Source organism: Uranotaenia lowii, chromosome 3 (genome assembly GCF_029784155.1).
Source record: "Uranotaenia lowii strain MFRU-FL chromosome 3, ASM2978415v1, whole genome shotgun sequence".
Taxonomy (NCBI): Eukaryota; Metazoa; Arthropoda; class Insecta; order Diptera; family Culicidae; genus Uranotaenia; species Uranotaenia lowii.
In genome coordinates, this window is record NC_073693.1 from 130,240,687 (window position 1) to 130,253,030 (window position 12,344).

General features: G+C 37.4%; 4 long non-coding RNA genes across 4 annotated transcripts; 2 read left to right on the plus strand and 2 right to left on the minus strand.

Moving 5' to 3' along the window:
* Nucleotides 1–1,890: 1,890 nt before the first annotated feature.
* Nucleotides 1,891–2,802, plus strand: LOC129757257 (uncharacterized). Its single transcript, XR_008739660.1, has 3 exons — nucleotides 1,891–2,191; nucleotides 2,257–2,367; nucleotides 2,450–2,802. It is a non-coding gene; the product is annotated as an uncharacterized LOC129757257 (long non-coding RNA).
* A 2,520-nt stretch (nucleotides 2,803–5,322) lies between these two features.
* Nucleotides 5,323–6,257, plus strand: LOC129757848 (uncharacterized). The gene is made up of 3 exons (XR_008739830.1): nucleotides 5,323–5,418; nucleotides 5,495–5,671; nucleotides 5,827–6,257. It is a non-coding gene; the product is annotated as an uncharacterized LOC129757848 (long non-coding RNA).
* A 2,042-nt stretch (nucleotides 6,258–8,299) lies between these two features.
* Nucleotides 8,300–9,847, minus strand: LOC129756536 (uncharacterized). The gene is made up of 4 exons (XR_008739479.1): nucleotides 9,697–9,847; nucleotides 9,552–9,627; nucleotides 9,416–9,494; nucleotides 8,300–9,347 (listed from the first exon to the last, which is right to left on the minus strand). It is a non-coding gene; the product is annotated as an uncharacterized LOC129756536 (long non-coding RNA).
* Nucleotides 9,848–10,423: 576 nt separating this feature from the next.
* On the minus strand, nucleotides 10,424–11,122 carry LOC129757843 (uncharacterized). Its single transcript, XR_008739827.1, has 2 exons — nucleotides 10,804–11,122; nucleotides 10,424–10,671 (listed from the first exon to the last, which is right to left on the minus strand). It is a non-coding gene; the product is annotated as an uncharacterized LOC129757843 (long non-coding RNA).
* Between the last annotated feature and the right edge of the window lie 1,222 nt (nucleotides 11,123–12,344).

Sequence of the window (12,344 nt, forward strand, 5' to 3'; positions counted from 1 at the left end):
CACAAGGCAACTTTTTCACAATAGTTCCAATATTCAACAAAATTTGTAATCATCAAAACTTCTCGCAACGCAAGACATATGGAAATATTCGAATAACCAACTTTTAATCACCTTTAGGTACGTTGATCACACTATTCTCAAGCATACAAAGTACTTACTCAGGCCCACTCTGGAATTTCCACGAACCTTCCGTTTGAGCACTTAATTTTTCCTCGTCGCCACTGAAATATTCTATGAACTGGGTTATAATTATTCTAAGCACTCAACAAGTGCACAGTAGAAGGGGTTTAACAATATAATTCACTCAAGATAAAATTGAAATAAAACAGCTTTTAGTAGACTCCACATTTGCCCGTGGCTAAGATTCAACTGAACCTTTTTATTTTTAAACAGAGCGATCAACACTCTCTCTCATGCGTTAGAGTCAATCTTCGGACATTCGTATAAATCGTTTCATATAATTTCAGGATACTAAAGTCATTAGCTTTTATAAGGTTTACTTCTTCATTTATTTTTCTAAAGTTGAACCTGCTTTTTGGTTTCTTTGAGTTAATTGATTCAAACTTTATATGGATGATCAGATGATTGGAACCACCAATTGTTTGGTCCAGAACTTCCCAACTTGTCCCATTATATATTGCTGTTTTGCACAATGTTAGGTCGATAGCACTAGGTCTATGTCCCAAATTTGTGGGTCGATATGTTTTCGAGCCATCGTTTAATATTAGGTAATTCGAATTCAGAATGGTGTCATATAATAGTTTACCTTTGTTGTTGGTGTCTTCGCAGCCCCAATGCTCGTTGTGTGCATTGAAGTCTCCACCGATGATCACATTTTGCCAGTTTTTTGTTTCGTCCATTATTTTTTCGATTCCTTCGATGAGGTTAGCAATAGGTATGCGTGGATTAACATAGACCGAAATGACATAAAGGTCTAAACTTGGTATGTGTATTCCTAGTACTTCGAAAAAATTGCTCGTTGTTAATTTCAGTTGTATGAAGTTGTAGGTGTCTCTCAAATATATTCCTACGCCTCCTCCTATATCCGTATCACGAGGTTGCAGGATTTTATGGTAACCAGATATGTTTAAATTTTGTGTTCTGTTAGGTTGTACCCATATTTCCGAAAGTATGGCCACATCGTATTTGTTTTCGTGAAGTAAGTATGCTAATTTTATCTTATTTTTTGAAAGGCTTTGTACGTTATTCTGTATTATGTTGAATTTCATGAATTTCAGAAGAAGACTGATCTTCTATGCTGTATCCCAAAATTTTACCTAAAATGTTAATGGTTTTTATTAGAATTTCCATGCTATTTTCATCATTGTTCATCATCGCTGTTGTCAAGTTTTTATAGACTCCTTCAGCTGTTTTCCTTAAGTTTTCTTTTTGGTCAGTTAGTTGTTGAATTTTTTCATTCCATTTTTTGCGAAGTTCGACGTGTTTTTGTAAGGTGATCGATTCAGGTTCATTTATTTCGGAAGTAGCTTTCCGTCTCTTCCCACTGCGTATTGGTGCGTATTCTTCAGAATCAGTAGTTGGATCTGCTTCCAGTTGTTCGTCATGTTGTGTTTTATTTTGATGGCTTCCCTTGGTGGTCTGTCCTTTTCGTACTTCTTCTGTTATTTTGTCTAATTTAAATCGGGCCTCCGGATTTCTCCTAGATACATTGTTATTGTTGTTCTGTATCCCTCTTTTAGTTACATTTGAAAAACTCTCCTGTATTGTTTGGAACTCATTGGCATTTTCGAGGATACTACACTGAACCAAATCGGGCTATAAAATTCATTAAATTGTTTTAATAGCTTTTATTTTAGGAAGGTGGATTTAAAAGTACTAGAAAATCTAATGAATGCTATGATAAAATCCAATAGATTGTACAATTATTTTTTGGCTATTATGTACCTAGTATAAAGTAATGAAAAATCCAATAACTTTTATAAGTTTGTTCTGCAATACTACGCCAAATTGATTGTATATGAAAAGCTAATAAATTTCATAAATATGAATCGGTATAGTTTTTAGAAGGTGTGGTTTGCATTCAGAACAAATTATTTTCGGGTCAGGCTGTGAAATTTTAAAGAAAAACCGCTGTTCGTTAAAATTGTTCTATATTTGTTATGAGATCGGATTATATCATGATGGAAAATGGGAAAAGCACGAAATTTACGATTTTTGGATTGTGATACAGGTATGTAAGCAAAAGTTCTCATTATTTTTTCAATTATTAAAATGCTTCGTATCGCTTTCCAACAGGAACAAATGTATTTCGATGGTGTGAACGCCCCAACCTGATGAAACGAGGAAATGTTCTTCCGGAGGGAGCTTCACCTGAACTAAATGTTCAAGATTTTCGTAGAGCTTCAGGTAAGAATATTGAATATTTGTCTTTATAAATCATATTCAACCATGTTATTTAGTAGGAATATTTCTTTTATTTTTATTTAAGGTAATTAATTTCCGCTCTCGGAAGGCCCCTGAAACTCCAACCCAATTTCCCGGCTAGGGTGCATCAAGTGGCAATTTCAATCGGTAACGGTTGATTAGCAGCAGGTTCCACCATTTGAAAAAAGTAATGTCGACCACTTTCAGCTGGATGAGAAGTTTCAACCATATATATTTACAAACGTCAGCCAGTCCTACATAATTCATCAATAAAAACAATCTAAACTTTTATCACGATATATCATTTATACGAAATCCGAAGAAAAAAAACGAAAACATTTATTTCACTGCACTGAACTGTGAATGGAATCAAATTGACAAACTATTACATCCATTGGAGTTTCCAATAAATATAATCAGAACAAAAATCTATACATTTCAAGTTGTGAATACATTCGTAAAAAGTATTGGATTTTCCTTTAGTGCAAAATCACTAAAAAATCTGATAAAGCTTATAGCCAGATTTCGGTCAGTGTATAACCGTTTTGTGTAGGCGCCCGAATAGCAAAGACCGTGGTATTTAATATAACCGAACAATGATTTTCAATATAACAATAAACTTCATCGTTATTTCTCAATATTTATCAACTGCTTTTAATTTTGAAATCACCATTATTTTTGAAGTCACCGTGAAGTTTATCGTTGATTTATAATCTTTCATAGTTGTCGAAAACACCAGAAGCACAATGTCACAATAATTTTCTTGTGATTTTTATCGTTACTATCCCAAGTAACAATTTTAGTTTTATAAGAAACTGGAAGGGTACGTCAAGGCTTCGTTATAAAACAACGATAAGTTTTATAAACCCCATTAAAACATTTTTAAAACACCTATAAGAGTAAAAAGGCCCACCTACAGAAGGTTCTGAAGTTCCCGTCCTAAGTATCCTATACAACAATATAGACTCAAAAGGGTTTTGCTCAAGGCTGGTTTAAGATAATCAGATCGTTTTGCACTGAACAAAAAAATCGTGATTTTTTTTTTACCGAAAAAAGGTTTTGAAATTGCATTTTTTAAAATAAAATAATCTAATCGTTTTTTTTAACCAAGACTTAAAAATTACCTATAGTATGATTATTAGGTATAAACATTATAATCATTTCTCTCAGTTACGTTATGAATAAAGTTGTTGCGCTTTTAATTTTATCGATTACTTTTTCAAAAAACTGATGAATTAACCGCGCGCCCCTTAAATTTGAGAAATAGTAAGGTTTAAGCAATAAAATATCAAATACGAAATTATTCCAATTTATTTGAGCATCAGTATTTCCGTCCACTTTGTACGTATTTGATTTGATATTTTGTGCAAATTGCTTTGTTTCGACCAATTTATGGTTAATGACGCTGTAAACAATAATATTCAATGTTAAAATGCATTAAAATTTTCATTATTTGATCCCAAAATGGCGATTAATTTGAAAGGCCAAATGTTCTTGAAAATTGCCACTTTAGGAACAATTGATCTGTTGAACATCAATTTGGCCCGCTATAAAACCAAATGATCTTTTCACGGATCTTTCAAAGTGTCATTATTTCAGTGCAGCTGACAGTTCAAAACAAAAAACAAAAAAATCACTCGCGAGCTTTAAAGCGAAACAAAAAACTCGGTCATCGTTCCATCGGATGAATAAAATTTTCTCTCGCGCCCTGACCCGACTCGTTCTACGGTAAAAGTTCGCGGAAGTGAATTGTTGCGCCCGGGAATATAAAGTCAGGATGGGAGAACATCCTGACCCAGGAGTAGTTGAAGTTGTCCTGTGCACGGGTAGGACCCTAGCTGTATTCATCAAGATCAAGAACCGGATTTCATCAAACAGAACCATAAGCCATAACATCGACAGAAAATACCAAAACCCGGACGCCAGAGAGCAACAGAATGCATTTATATCGATTGGGACCCGAAATCAAACCGGCTGGGAGGAATTCTACTTCAGGAGTAGCTCCAGTTGGAAAAATCTACGGAAAACTGCTGAAGAATTTTTGAATATTCCGAATCAAAGAGTAGCTGCTGCAGGATGTAAATTAACGCGGAATTAAAAGTTTAACAGTAAAATAGTGATAAATAAAGAGAGATTCAAACAGTTATATAATAATTTAGTGTTTTATTTCTTCGCTAATAAAAAGAAATTTCTTCTTAAGGTAATGAAGGCTATGAAGTTTCCTGGGATTATGATACGAAGCAGAATAAAAAACATTTTTTAGTTTTTGATTATGTTTTTCGTGGAGGTTGAACAACTGATGGAGCTGTTTGAGGCGAAGTTCAACATTTCAGTAATTTTAAAGTACGGCTAGCTGGTGACTTTTTGGTGTCATTAAATCGTCTCAAATGTTTACCACCAAATGGAGTATTTAAATACTCCATTTGGTGGTAAACATTTGAGACGATGCCACACATACACATTTTGACATTTCGATGGGATTTGGACTGTCATTCTTTGTTGGTTTTCTAGAGAGGTTTTATAATTGCTTTGTAGTGCTCTACTAAACCAAAAAAATTAAAGGTTATAAAACATTCTTTGTTGTTGTTTTCTTCAAGGTTGGTTTTCTAGAGAGGTTTAATAATTGCTTTTTAGCGCTCTTCTAAACCAAAAAAATTAATGGTTATAAAACCAACACAAAATTTGACAGGAGTTCTATAAAAAGATTCTATAGTGGTTTTTAAGCTATCTTAAAGGGCAATCATATAGAGTTCCTAATAAATTACGTTACAAAGCAAACAATACTTTATAAATCCCTTATACAACAACTATTTTTTTTATAAAACCATTCAGAGTTTAAAATGTTGCTTGGGTATGTACTTTATGGTAAAATCAAAATCCAAACCAAAACGAACATTGGTAAACTTTTGCCTTTTCTACCTATTCTCAATTTATCGTGTAGAGATTTTGTTTTCGCAATGCGCGCCATTTCTGCAAAACAATTTTTCGGTGAATTCTTTATGCAGTCGAGAGGACCCTTAAATATCTGGGATGGTGAGTATCATTCAAAGTGATTATGTTTTTTCGAAACATTATTTTGCACATATGTAAATTAAATTTATTTTTCTAGGTGCTCTTCCACGGTTCCGGCAATTATCCTGAGATTACCCCCCGATCGGCGGTAGCGGCAGTGGGAAACAAGCTGCCGTCGGAAAGGTGCTTCAATATTCGAGGAGGGCTGGACTGGAAGATTTGTCCCAACTAGCGGTTGATATCGGGGACTCCGACAAGACCAGGAGCATCTGCTGTAAGTATTATTTTTCAAGTTTTTCTCATTGGAGCAAGCAAAAATGCTGCATAATTACTTAGATCCGTGCGAATTTTGCGTTATTTCGCTCGAATTCCATTTTTCTAACAGTTTCAATTTCCCCGTTTTATCCTATTCGTTTCCTATTTTCTTAGGTCTGGCGGATTTGGTATATGACGAGCGGTTTCCGATCCACCGTGTCGTCAATGAATATGGTCATCACGCACCAATGAGGTACACCACATTGATCACGCACCACTCGCAGCAGGTCGGTAGGAGCTGCTCTCGAGAAACCATCAGCTTCATCGAGGGCGCCGTCATGAGCGAGCTTAAGCCTCGGGAATTGGCAAATCTGAAAATCCGGGCTACAGCAGGTAGCCCGGATTCCAATAGTGGTTTTCTAAAATTGTGAAAAACAGTGTAAAAGTGAAAATTTGTGGAAAGAAAAACTTATGTGACAATAATAGTGTTTTAAAACATTAATAAAATGTGTTCTTTTGAATAGTTTTCTTCCTTTTTTGTTCAAGTGACTCGCAATAAAAATTAATCAGTTTGTTAAAGTTGTTCCTTGTTTTAGGGAATATTATTCTTCAATCATCGTACTTTGTGATAAACGCATGACAAGTTTATTAAAAGCACGACTAAAGATGAATAAAATTCCTTAAAACAAGAAGTAACTTTAACAAACTGATTAATTTTGATTAAATTTATTTGACTAATGAAATTAATATCATGCAAATATCGTGATTTTCATCTTTGTAGATACGATGAAAATACCATCAAAAACAGTAAATTTCAAGTTTCCCATTAGAAAAACTGGAAGCTGTAATAACCATGAACTAAATAGTTTTGTGTTTTCTAATGTATGGAAAAAAGTTGATTTTTTCATGGTTAAGTTGCTTAACAACCCCCTTTTTTCATGGTAATTTTTGCCAAAACAATGAATTTTATTGTCAAAAACGTTGAAGTTCACAGTGCATTCAAGGTTTCACAACCATTGTTCGGACGAAAAGAAAACCGGTTTTTGGAGCAATGCTCAAGCCGTAGCTCAAAAGATTTTTGTAGTGAAAACAACAATTTTTCCTCCACCTAAACTACTCGCGATACAAACAATTTGCTAATTTTAGATTAGCGCTTTTTGGGCAACAATGCACTGCGTTTGGAAAATTTCGACTAACTGAAAATTCTCTGTCCCCTCTCAACCGTCGATTCTGTCACTTTGACATATGCGGCGGAACTTCGCCGCGCTCACTGGTTCGGCGGCGTCGCTGTTCGGGCCATGGTTGCCAGCGGTGCCAACAACCATGATATATTTAGTGTCGACCATATAATACATGGTAGAGTGAAAATGAAATTCATGGTTTTTTCACCTTACTTTTCTATTCGGGCGTTCTTAGTTCTTGTTTTGCTTCGAAAAAGGTAAGGTTTTTTGTTGCCATTAATGTTTTTATTTTGAGTTGTTTGTCTATTGCTGGACATCCTTTAAAGTTGGCCTTGTGCGGACCTTTGCAATTTCCGCATTTCTCTTCGTTGTTGCATTCATCTTCGTGGGTTTCACCGCAATTAAGGCAACGCTTGCTTCCCTTGCAATGTTTTGCAAAATGTCCATATCGAAGACATTTCGCGCACATAACAGGCTTAGTGACATATGCTGTAACTCTTATATTAGCTGAAAAAACTTTTACATAATTAGGTAACTGGTTGCTTCGGAAAACGATTCCGATCCGATTAGACTTCACTTTTTTCTCATCTTTCCAACGATTCATCCGGAAAATCTCCTCTATTTCTTTTGTGGATTCTATTTCTCTTATGAGTTCTTCTTCGTCTAGATCTTCTGGTATTCCGCTGATTACTCCCTTGACTGTCACGAAGCTCTTCGGAATAAATGCCTTCAGTTGTTTTATTTTCAAGTTTTGGCAGGTTGTGAGTCGATTCGCTTCCTTCCATTCACTGAAATACACCAGCACTTTTGCTTTTCCGGTTTTTTTAATATCCAGTACGGATTTAGAAAAAGCATTTTGTTTGAGGATTTGGCCAACACTTATTTTGTTGATACCAATTTCTTCTTCTTTGTTTTGTTGTATTTTTTCCACCACTACTTTGTATGGCCCTTGGTCATTTGCGCACTAATTTGGGTTCTGCCGCCATCTTTAGAATTTTTTTCCTGTGAGTCTTTTCTCGAATGTCCCGGTGCCCCGCCACCGGATCCACCGGGGTCTTCCATTTTACTGTCACTACACTTCAATTCTCCTTTTTTTTTTGTAATATTATCACTTAACGAATATAGTAAATATCCTAAAGTTTAATTTCAATTCAGAGCTCAAAGAACGTGTCTACTCGTCACGCAAGATGGCCGAAAAGTCCATCTTGATCATTGGCAAAACTTAGTGTTTTACGAAAAATCAGAGCACCTGTCATCCCAGCCAGCCAGCCGTCAAATTTCGGCTGCGTTTCGCCCCCTTCTCCGCATCCAACCATCGCAGGGGGGTGACATCCCTATCCTTTGTCATTGATTTTGACAACCATCAAAATTACGGGCCCACGATTTTTGGGCCCATAACAAACCTGACATTTGTTACGGAAGTTGGCATACCGTAGGCAAAGCTACGAATAGTGATTCTCAAAAAATTTTAAATTTTAGTTTGCTTTATAATTTTGACAACATTTTACCCCACATTCCCCTATTACATTGCGATCAGATATTATTTGTCACTTACGGCATCCTCCATGAAAGCGCTGCAGCGCACTGTGTGGCCACGGTTCCGCTTCATCCTCTGTCCTGATGTGGGCAAACTTTCCTTCGCCGCCTTCGGTGCTAGTTTCGGATCTGCTGCCGTCTTCGTTCTGCCCAAGTGGCCGATGCCACAGATGGATAGCAGCCTGCGCTGCTGATGGATTCGCTGGCCAACGCAAATGCTGATGCTGTGGTGCAAACTGGAAAGCAGCTTGTGCTGCTGGAGCTGATGCGTCTGGGCACCACCGTCGTTGCGGCTAGCTGACCTGTTGAGTGAGCGCGGTTTACGCTTCCGTTGAATTTGTGCGGCCGACCAGGCCACGGATGCCACAGCTGACAGTGCGGCATGGAAAATCCTGCTGACGTAGTAACCGACCGGTAGCACATGAGCCACGAAATGATGGTCGAACCGAAAAGGCACAGTGGATGCTGATGTGGTGAGAAAATTCCTGCTGGAGCTGCTTTAAACCGACGACACCAATCACCTCGACCGATGCTGCTGCGGACGCAGCGGATTGCGAGCACCTCGGGGACCGATGTCCCAATTGATTCGATCGACGATGGGATCGAAAACGTGAAGCTGGCGCCGCAGGTGGCGATTTTCCTGCCGAAACCGCCTTAAATTGTGCTGCTGAAGCAGCGAAACGATCACAAATAGGACCGCTTACCGATGATGCAATTGCCGGTGCAGTGGGGACGAAACTGAAGATGATATGTGGCTGGTGGCCACCCTTGTGCTGCCACTGGTACAGCCAACTGCCTGCTGCGAAGCTGCCAATTCGCCCTGTGGACGATTCCACCGTCGTTTCTGCTGGTAGCCAGTTTTGGCCACCACCTTGGCCCTTTTGCCGTTCTTTTCCTTCGGAGGTTCTCTCCGCCGGAAGTCAATCGCCGGATGAGACGTGTGGTGATGAAACTGGGGTAGAAAGAAAAAAAGGGGCCCTGCGAATGCGGGACAATTTGGTCACTTCCTTTCCGGACCGGTATTTAACAATATTGAGGCTACTCACTTTGTAGACCCCTTTTTGCATGGGATTTTCCCCGATGGCAATCGTTCCGGGTGTGGCGGAGGGTTTCTTTTTGGATTCTCTATGAAAGGCGATTCCAATTAGTTTTTTGCTTTCCGTTTTGGAAGCAGGGACTTACCCTATCGGATCGGCGTCGGTCTTTGCTCGGCCGTTGGTGGACCTCGGAAAAGGAAAGTGATGTGTGCAGTGTGGATCTGCGGTAATAATTTTTGGTTAGGTTGGTGGTGTCTTATTGCCGCTGTTGGCACATAAATTTAACCTACCCACTCGTTACCAGTTCTGACGCTCTTTTGCGGATCGCGAGCTCTTTTTATTTTTCCACTCGAGGGTTCTTTATGCCCAATTCACGGCACACACGCGTTTTTTCCTGACAGCAAGCACGCTGTCTCACTACTTCCGTCCGATGCTAGCAAATTTTCTCCCGGAACTGGATCTGTCAGACGGGATTTTTTCTTTTTTCGTCCCTGTAGGAATTTGCCGTCTTCTGCTCGAATTCTGTCAAACCGTGCTGGTTTTTGCTCGATTTTTTTCCGATCAGGGATGAGATCGGTTTCTGTTGTACGCTTAATGTAACTTAGTTAAGGAATGGGTTTTATCAAAAATAATGTTGCCATTCGCTCATATCGTATCGAAAGTATCATGACTAACGCACGCAGAAAAATATATTTTAGAAATAATAAGATTTCGGTCGAAAATAATAAAAATTTTGGTTGGGAAAAAGCACAAATATAATTTTGGCCACAATGAATAAAAGTATCGTTTTGCTTTAAACTTATCGATTGATTCAAAATAAAATGCACCCTTTTTAAAAATGATTCAGGATTTATTTCAAAATAATAAAATTTTTGGGTGAAGATTACAACACAAATCTGGTTTAAAAACAAAATTGCGAGTTTGGAAACTATCTTTATTTTTTAATTTGAGATGAAACAAAGGTATTGTTTGTTCATATATGTATGTACTTGAATTTCGGATAAAAAGTTCAAATGCTTTTTGAAGATTTTAATTGTTTTTTTCCACAATCTTACAAATAACTAAATTTTATCACAATTGTTAGAGCCAGTTGCTTTATGGACCAAGTACTGACGGACGGTATATATAGCTACGCCCTGGTAGAGCCGAAGCTCGACGGCCAACACCTAGGCTAAGAACGCCAACCGGGAGCCTGCTATGACTCGACCGACTCCATCTCGTATGCATCGCTGAAAGGGTAGGCGGCACGCTTTGGGTCGAAGCATCTATAGAATAGAAATAGAATGAAAACATTGAATGATCAGAAAAATATTATTCCCCCGGCCCCCAGCTCAGAGAAATGATATTCCGCCAGCCGGTTTTTAGCAGTTTTCGAGCTAAGAAACTTTGTGACCTACCTTTAAAGCTGCTGGCCTGGACCCCGAAAAACATGCTAAGTTGGTTCCACCATCCGTATCCGTGCCGTTATCGCTTGGGCCTTCTCGATGGTTTTTCCCGCTGATGTTGTGATTCGAATGCATGGAAAACTTTTCAGCTTTTTTTTTTTCTTTTTTCGACTTTTCGTTTTTAAGTTACACGTTTATCGAATAAACCAAATACTGGTTTCAAAATAATCCAAATTTAAATTTTATGCAATAAAAAATAAGCGTATAAAAATAACAAAATTTTTCGATTATCTACATTCCAAATTATTGTGAAAGCTATTCAAAAATCTACTATTGAAATACTAAATAAAATAACAAAACGTTTTGTTGAAACCACTCCCCGTTCTTTTTCTGCGTGCGTATAGTAAAACTTATATGTAACACATTTTGCTGTCAAGGAACCGGACTAGATGTAAAAACTTAGAGAACACAACTAACACAACAATCATTCTGGTTCCTCATTGGTTGAAATTTTAACTTTTTCAACTTTGTACTGCTTGAGAGGAAAACACCGTAAACGTTTCTCCCGATGGATAGAAAAAAAAAGAAAAATCTAGAGTTAGTTTTGATTAAGTCGTATGAACCAATAGAAACAAAATCAAGCTTTTGACTAAAAACGATAGATAAACATGAATTCTATGTTAGGTAAAAACTTGGTTTCATTTGATCAATAAATTACTTCAAAAACATGATTTGAATTTAAGACGTATGTTGTCTTTCTCATTTTCGAGTGCAATTTGGTTTTAACGACGTTTTGCGCAGCACTGGATTGCCGTGATGCAAAAGGACGTTAAAAAAGGTTAAAAACATTTCGGCAAGTGCGGTTCATATAGGTCCTTTTGCATCTTCGCAGCAAATGTTTATGAAAATAGTAGAAAAGTAATTATTTAGAAGTAATTATTTAGAAGAGCATTGTTTGTGAGAGTGACTTAAGCCATTTTAATAGAACATGCAGCTAACTTAAATTGATTGCTTCGGGTGAGTAAAATTAGTGTTATATTTGATTGGTTGATACATGTATTACATTTCTATCCTACAACAGATGAATCCAGCATTAAATGTTTCCGCACTTGTTGATTGGTTAACGGAGTTAGGGCCCGTATCGTGAGAGTATCAACAAGAAGTGTACAGTTCAATTGAAACATTCCTGATGGACAGTCACGGGCAACAGCAATACAAGAAAATTTGAACAGACACTTCCTTCTATTATTTGAGTTCGAAATGCTTTGGACTTCATTGCATGCAACATACAGAACGGAACGAAACAGAATATCGAAGTTACGACCATATTCAAACAAGTTTTATGATAAAAACAACGATTTGCAAAACGACGTATGAGGAAGATAATCAATGCAATAAGACGTAAGAACATTTAAACCAGTAAGAACTTACTAATGCCTGTATCACATGTTCAAACATATTTGTCGTCTATTTTTTGCATAGGAAAACGAAATTCCGAACAATTCTGACAGATATTTTTTTAATGAGAATTTAAAAGCTGTTTCAAAACTTCC